Source organism: Crocodylus porosus, unplaced genomic scaffold (assembly GCF_001723895.1).
Source record: "Crocodylus porosus isolate Cpor-Errol unplaced genomic scaffold, CroPor_comp1, whole genome shotgun sequence".
Classification (NCBI taxonomy): Eukaryota; Metazoa; Chordata; order Crocodylia; family Crocodylidae; genus Crocodylus; species Crocodylus porosus.
The window spans coordinates 19,681,588-19,689,776 of NW_017728913.1; the positions used below are offsets into that span (position 1 = coordinate 19,681,588).

Here is an 8,189-nt window from a genome sequence, read left to right on the forward strand (position 1 = left end):
ATGTCTATGAAATCTATGAAATCAAATGTTCCTTTCTGGCCTTCAACTATAAATATTCAAGCCTTAATTGTGGAGTGACAGTCATCCCTCCATAATAGTTCTATTTTATTTTATCTGTCCCCAGGCCACGTAAAATATTATTCTCTCCTTTCTTAAAAACAAATACTACAAAAAAAAGCGTTTCCAAGACTTGCAAATGAGGCATCTTGTACGTACAAACAGAGACCCCTTGTATAAAACACACACAGAAAACATTATGTGATTTCTTCCACAATGGGGAATCCTCCTGTAAAATAAAGGGTTATAAAAGATCTCTCAAGTTAATACTAAAACATCATTAGCCTCTCCTTATTTTGCACTGAAGTTTAATAAAGACAAAACTATCACCATAATTCTAGACGTTTAAGGGGACAGGAAGGTCTATAATCAACCGCAAATTCACCAAATATTGGGATATGCTGCAGTCTGCTTTGCAAGGGAAGCATTTTTATAAGAAATTACCTTTGAGTTAAGGCATTGAACTAGGAGTCAAAAGACTAAAAGTCAAGAGCCCTGCATTGGGACTCAAGGCTGCATACTGGGACAGGGAGCTTGGAGGGAGGGAGCTTGGAGGGGGGGATTTGGGCTTGGGAGTGGGGAACAATGTAAAAGGACTGGGGACCAAAACTGACAGCTTGGGAGTCACAGGCCACACACCGGAGCTGGGGACTTCGAGGCTATACCTGACACAGCCACAGCAGCACTGCGAGTCGCATGCCAGGCCTGCCCCTGTGCACTGGCTCAAGGGCCGGTACATAGTCTTAGACTCAGCACACTGAGTCCAAACTGGCACGTGGCTCCAAAATCAGTGTGTGAGGACCAGCTTGATCCAGTACACTGTTGAGGAAAGATTTCCCATGGGGCCAGACATTTGGTGGTAGAAGGGAGGTTGGGAGGGACTTTGGGAGCCATGGAAATTAACTCCGCCACTGCTCTCCCCCTCTCCCCACCGAAGTCTGGATGTATGAGGAGCCTTGTCTTCACAAATAATTTACACTCTGATTTTCCCCAGTTGGTTTGGGGGGAAAAAACTGAAAGTAACATGCAAGAAAATATGGTACACAAAATTTAGTTATTGATATACAGTAGCACAAGTAAAAAGTTTTGTATTAATTAATCACATATTTAGAAGGACCTGCAATGACAGTCATTCAACTATGAGAAAAAAACATACTAAAACAATGCTAAGATTCACACTGTACAAGCCAAGCCAGTCCTGAAGGTTAGTGCCTACCAGCTGTAACCAACACTCATGGCCTCCCACCATTATAGCAACTCTATAATTAATGCCCTTTGTTTACATCATGGGCTCAAGGGCTCCATTTTTATCTGAAACCTTTCTTAAAGATGGTAAAAAAATGAGACTTGATGGATTTTAAACAGGAGGCTACCATGTATTAGCAAAATACTTATGGCTCTAGTTATCCCTTCTAGATATAATTCATATATAAAGCATTTCATGTCATGATTACTGGCACGAATATGAAACTGGTTGACAGAGACTGAAAGTTGTTTCCATCTGCTTGCTACTCAGTGGCCTCATTTTAGTGTGAAATGAGTTAGTAGGGTAAGTCCAGCCACACAATGACACCAACTGGCAGTCCTAGAGGGTTCAGCAAAGAAGCCAAGTACTGATAGCCGTGGAGAATTAATTACTCTTTCACCTTCTACAGATGGCCCTACAAGTCTGAGGTACATGATGAGGACAGCTTGCACTGATGTTGCTTATGCTGTACTTGTTCTATGATTAAACAGAAGACTTTGGTTTCTACTCCTGACAATCTGGTCTCTTTCACAAGGGCTGAAATTTGTTTCTAAAAATTAAGCATAGATCAAGCAAGTCAAGAAAAGAAAAACGTATTCCAATTTACTCTAATATGCCAGATTTCTCTGGAAACTGGCCAAATAACTTTTTATGCACTGAGCTCTAGGTTTCTTGCAGCTTCATAAAACACTTCAGATCTCATTTAAAAGAGTGAACAATACCATTTAAAAATGAGTGAACACTCATTTAAAAGAGTGAAGCCAACCTGCAGCATTTCACTATACTGGAGTCACTGAACTAAGAGATAAGTAGTACTTGCATGGGTCTCTAACTTTCAATAACAATGCCATCTTGTGGAAAATTACAGAAGTAGCACAGGCAAGCCTATCCACCCACCACCTTTTGAGCTAACCAGGAGAACAGGAGAGTGACAGCAAATCTTCCTAATGAGAACAAGCTCATTTATGACAAAACCAAAAATATAGACAGGGATGAATAACAGGTTCTTTTTTACATGGTAATCAGCAACAAGTAAAGTGGATTGAAATAGGAAGGGAATTCTTACCAGCAGGGGAGGAGGCTAGGGATGCATATAGACATTTGTGGGAGTTAGGGGGAAGTTAGACTGCATTAAAAAGGGCACCTGATCTAACTTAGTTTGCCCAGGTAACTTAGAGGTCTAGTAAGGGCCATCTAAGTGCAAACTGTACAGAAGTTCCAGGAAGGTTAGATTGGTCTAAAAATGGCCAATCTCATCTAAATCAACCCTACCCCTGAAGTGGTCTAATTTAGATTTGGTTGGCCATTTGTAGACTAACCTAACTTTCCTGAACTTCTATATAGTTCACAGTGCAGCTTCAGGACTGGGAGAGTACAGCTGATAGCCCTAGCCCCAGAGTTGTGCTTTTCCTCTGGCACTTAGCCCCCTAGCTACCTCTCTGCTACAGACCAGCCAATCCCTCCCCATTCTGCAAGCTGCTCCTGGTACCAGATTTACCAGCATTTGCCAGGAACCAAGAAAAGAAGTCCCAGTGGGGGGAGATGCAGGAGGGATCTCCCACACAGATGCTGTCTACCCCCCTTATTCCTCCAACAGATCCTGCCTGCCCTCCTGAACCCCCTGTGGATCCCCAATTCCCCCTGACCCTGCTTGCCCCCCAACCTCCCCAATACCCCTGCTAGCTCCATCCTAACTTACCTTAGATCAAGTCACTAATTTTAACTCAATCTAACCTCTCTAAATATCTGTACCCAGCCTAATTGTATAATTGTAGGAAGAAGAGCTGCTAATCTGAGTCAGTAAAAAGAAGGGAGCATTCTATTTCCATGACAAGAGGGTGAGCTTCAGCCTCCGAAATCCATTCCCCATTGTTTGTACATGGATTTGTAGCTAACTTGCAGGAGAATGAGCTAAGTATCAGCCTGCATATCCTGGATTTTTTTTATTAGGTTTATTTTGTCCCATCAACATCAATTCCAGTTCTCATGCCAACAGATGGCAGGTATCATTTTTCAATATACAGTGAAATTCTGGGTCTTCACTGCAATAGAAAAGAAAGATTATGCAGCTATGAAAAAACATACTTCAAACAATAAGGGAACAAAACACAATACCTGCAGGACAATAGCTTGCTTGGATGGCCGATTCCCTCTTCTATAATGATGCTTATATTTACATCCTGTTGATTTACTTTGGGCTCAGATCCATAAAAGATAGCTATGTGGATAGATCTTTCCACATCTCAACTGAAGTCACATATGCACATCACATTTCTGAAGAGTTCTTTTTCAGGAGCAAGATTTAAATAATTTCTTACCTACATAGTAAGTCAGACATTTATGAAGACAACATCCAACAAAAGTAGGCTCCAACACTAAAAAAAAAAAGAAAGAAAAAGGAAAAGGTGTTTTAAGATCCTGGTACATATTAAGAATTCATTTTTTTCATGCACACATGGATTTAATGATGATTTAAAAAACTTACAACCAGTTCTACACGTCAGAAAGTGTTAGTGTGCAGCTATACAGTGTAAAGAATTTGGTAAGAGGTGTAGAGAGGAGGTGAGTATATGTGCAGTGCAAACAAGATTCATGCAGTTCCAGAATCCAAATTGGGTCTTCTTCACAGCCATGAAGCATTTGCTCATCTTTACTTCAAAGTTATAAAAAAAAAAAAAAAAAAAGAAATAGAAACAGCCAGCTTTTTGTTCATAAATATATAACAATTTCAAAATACTGTGCTACCCATTACTTTACTCTGAAAAGCAAAAAAGCCAGAAGTAGGTTAGATGTCTGAAGAACTGTACATACCAAACATAAAATCTCTGGTTGTTAATCCAGAGGCAGGATGCCAAAGTTTCCAAAATGACACTAGAGATTAAGGAATAGGGATTGTATTTGGCAGCATATGTTATCCAAAAGAAGCAGAACCAGAATATTTCAGGCACAGATAGAAGCAAGCAATCATTTCAGGCTCTTAGCACAGGTACTACTGCTAAGAATGCTTCAGGATTCATCTGAAAAAATGGATTAAAACATACCTCCTTGATCAAAAGGCAAGATTTTATAGTTCTTAAGATATATTAGGAGGGGAAGGTGGGGGAACCTACAACCACCACATACAAGGCTGAAGAAAGATAGTAGTGGCAGTCAGGAACTACCTACTAAGTGGAATGAAGGCACCTATCTGACATCCAAATTTAGAATCCCAAGTAATAAACAACATTTCCAATGCCTAGAGTTCAAATTCAGAATATGTCAGAGAAATTGCTCATCAGGTCCTCAGATCACTACCTTTCTACTCCCCCATGTAGACTTTCATGGACTGTTGGGAAAGACTGAGAAGGTCAGAGAAAGATTCAAGACCATAGGCAAGAAGATAAAGCTGTCTAAGATACAGGCAGCACTCTCTTAATTCTCCCTGTTAAAGGGAAAGGCACTATCACTTTGTTCAGTACCATACGGTTCTGATAGTAAGTCAACCCCAAATTTTTAAGTTATACTTGGGCAAATGGCTATTTTGAAAATACATGATGATAACTGTAAGGTTTCTGGAGTGGCTATTGCCCTTACAAAATCCCACAAGAATATCAATCACCCAAGAGAAAGGCACAAATGGCTGAATGCACTAACATTTTAGAATAAAAAAAACCCGAAAACTTTTGTACCAAAAATAATTTTGCCTGATTCACCATATTGTCATCAACCTAAATTCCCATATCAATACATATCATGAAAAATACCTTAATGAAATGGAAACCATTTATAGCCTTATACAAGACCAAAATCCAGGCTCATTAAAAGGCCATTTAGAACTGCAGTTCTCAAATCAAATTTCACATGGCATAGGGAATCCAAACCCTGGGTCCATAAAGCCCTAGTCTGAGAAGGGCAGAATCCAAACTTTCCTCTCACTCTCTCTTCTTTTTTTTTTGAGCAATATGGAAAAAGAGACAATGGTAATTTTAATTATACCATTACTACACACAGTTATTAGTTCAGATTTGACCTGGGATCCTGGAAGGATGAGTGAAATATATTAAACTAATTTGTGGTTTGGCAGCTTCTACATGTATTATACTATAAAAGATGTTATAATTTTATAACATTATAATAGAAAATATATGATATATGTAATATAAAAAGGTGTATACCACTTCGGAGCCATGGACTAAATGTTTACATCCCTAGGAATTTTTGAGAGATCTTGCTAACAGAATGGATGTCTGTCCTGCTACTGCCCTTTGATATGCTGAAGTTCAGTAGACTTATTGGTGATTCTTACTGCTGCAGCTCTTAGGATATGAGGAATACAGGTACACATTTCCCAGTCACATTTCCACAGAAAGTCACAATCCCACAGGGATAGATGCATCCCTATTCAGAATGGTTACCAAACCTAAGATTACCAAAATACAAATGTACAAATGCTTTAATATTAAGAAGTAAGAATTTGATCTTTTTCTACTGGCAGATAAATACCCTCCAGATAGCAGTTTACCACATTTTATAAAATGGGAGATGCCTAAAGCACAGAGATTAAATTAAATTTTCATGGGCACAGGTGCAGTGGCTAGCAGTATTAGCCAGGATCATATGTGGCTGGCTACCATTACAAAGATGGACAGAGAAGATCCTGATTTCTATTCCTGTGTTTAAACCAAAATTATTTCTTTACAGTAAATTTGTTAGATATATGTATCCCACTTAACTCAGCAGCTTGGTTTTAAAGTACAGAATTACCCATTGTACTAGAGAATTACCCACACAGAACACTGTCTTATTACAAGTCTGAAGTATCATGTAAAAATATAAAAAAGATTTTGTATTCCATAAGAGTCAGTGAAATATTCCATTCCAAGTTAACTTCATACACAAATACAGACTGAAGAATGACTGGCTAGGCTGGAGCAGTGCAGAGACGGCTGGAAGTTAACAGTAGATCAGAACCTGAAAGAGCCAACAGTGTGTTCTTGTTGCAAAAAAAGGGCAGCACCATACTGGGTTATGTTAAAAGGAATGTCACTTGCAAAACAAGGGAAGCAGAAACTCCTAGGTGCAATTTAACCCTGGCTGTTCCCAGGTTATGTTTCTCCTGAAGCAGCCATTTTTATCCTGGGAGGAAAAGCCTGAACACTTGTGGTTTCACTTGGGAGAGCTGCGGAGAGCAGAACACACCCCCTTCACAATCTCCACACTGTGCTGCAGAGAAACACAGGATGACCATACATGTGTAAAATAAATATAAAATCACCATAGGAAAAGCCATCATTGGAAGAAACAAGTCATATTTTCAGAGTCCACTTACCTAACTCAATGGTTCTCAATCTTTGTGGGTTTATGGTACCTCTGAGAAAATGCTAGCTCTTAGCTTTTGCTCATTTTTTGACAACAGAAAAATAATAGAGGAATTATTCTATTGCAGAGAACTCAAAACACAACACGTCAGAATGTTTTTGACACTATGATTCTTTTTTTGAAATCTCTAGGCTTATCTTGTGAATGAAGTGTAGACATTTCCATACCCAACAAAGCTAACATTGAGCAATACTGTGCAGCAACTCTGAAAGGATCCCAGTTGAAAATCACTGATCTAGGTTAATGTGTGGGCATGTATGGTAAATTAATACATTGCTTGGTGATTATGTTATGTAAAGTTGAAAGATAAACAAAAAGATCTGGTGAACAGACTAAGTAATTATCTTGACTTGTCTTCATCCTGCACCCTGAAGACTGTTACAAAACAATGCAGGTCTATTTAATTCTCATGCTTCACCTGAACACTTTTGTAACTAAGTGCCTTCACATAGTGATGTGGCCATTTGGGAAGTCTATACATGACCTTATAAGCACTGTATATACTTGTATCAAACTGTAAATGCCATTATAAAGCTAAGGTTGATCAGTACCTTGTATATTTTTATCTCCATATTGGACTGAAATTCTGAAAAGACAGGAAAATAAGGCTAGCAACAGAAGATCATTAAATACTTGATGATCTTTTGTTCCTATGGAGCAGCCTTGGACAAACTAGCTACCACACAGAAGAACCAGCCTGCTCTGATAGGCTGGTAACCAAGCAACAGTGCTCAGCTAGTGAGAGAAATGATCACCTAACAAAGCTGAGATGAAACACCTAACACTGGCTACTTTGTAATTATAAAGGGAAAGGTCTCTTGCTAGCCATTTGAGCAAAAAGAACAAAAAGCAGTGGCTACCTCCAAAATAAGGGTGACATTAAAAAACTCCATCAGATTTAAGTCCAACGAGCACCTAAGAGTACCAAAGGAGGGAAATGCACACTATTCCTCCTATCCCATTCACAATCTGTACGCTTCTTATACCGTCCAAGGTAAATAGTAACTATAGTAGTTGAAGCAGATAGCGCACAAGCTTCACAAAGGTTTTAAAGCACATGTTCTTTAAACTGTAAGCCAAAGGACTACAGCGTTTCATAGTTTCATAGTTTGTAGGGTCGGAAGGGACCCGAGCACATCATCTAGTCCGACCCCCTGCCATGGCAGGAAAGAATACTGGGGTCAAATGACCCCAGGAAGATGTTCATCTAACCTCCTCTTAAACACCCCCAGGGTAGGAGCCTGCACCACGTCTCTTGGAAGCTGGTTCCAGACCCTAGTCGCCCTGACTGTGAAGTAGTGCCTCCTGATATCTAACCTAAATTTACCCTCTGCCAGCTTGTGACCTTTATTCCTGGTCACTCCTGGCGGTGCTCGGGGAAACAGTGACTCCCCAATGCCTGCTGACCCCCCCGACTAGTTTATAACAGGCCACAAGATCCCCCCTCAACCTTCTCTTTTGGAGGCTGAACAGGTTCAGGTCCCGCAGCCTGTCCTCATAGGGCCTGCCCTGCTGTCCCCTGATCATG

At 39.9% G+C, this 8,189-nt stretch overlaps 1 protein-coding gene across 2 annotated transcripts in view; it reads right to left on the reverse strand.

Moving 5' to 3' along the window:
• MARCH1 (membrane associated ring-CH-type finger 1) overlaps positions 1-3,682 on the reverse strand; it is a 434,512-nt gene extending 430,830 nt beyond the window's left edge. For both annotated transcript variants that reach the window (XM_019534571.1, XM_019534573.1), the window contains exon 1: positions 3,622-3,682. The gene's annotated coding sequence lies outside the window, so the exon portion shown is untranslated. The remainder of the gene's footprint in view (positions 1-3,621) is intronic.
• Positions 3,683-8,189: the final 4,507 nt, after the last annotated feature.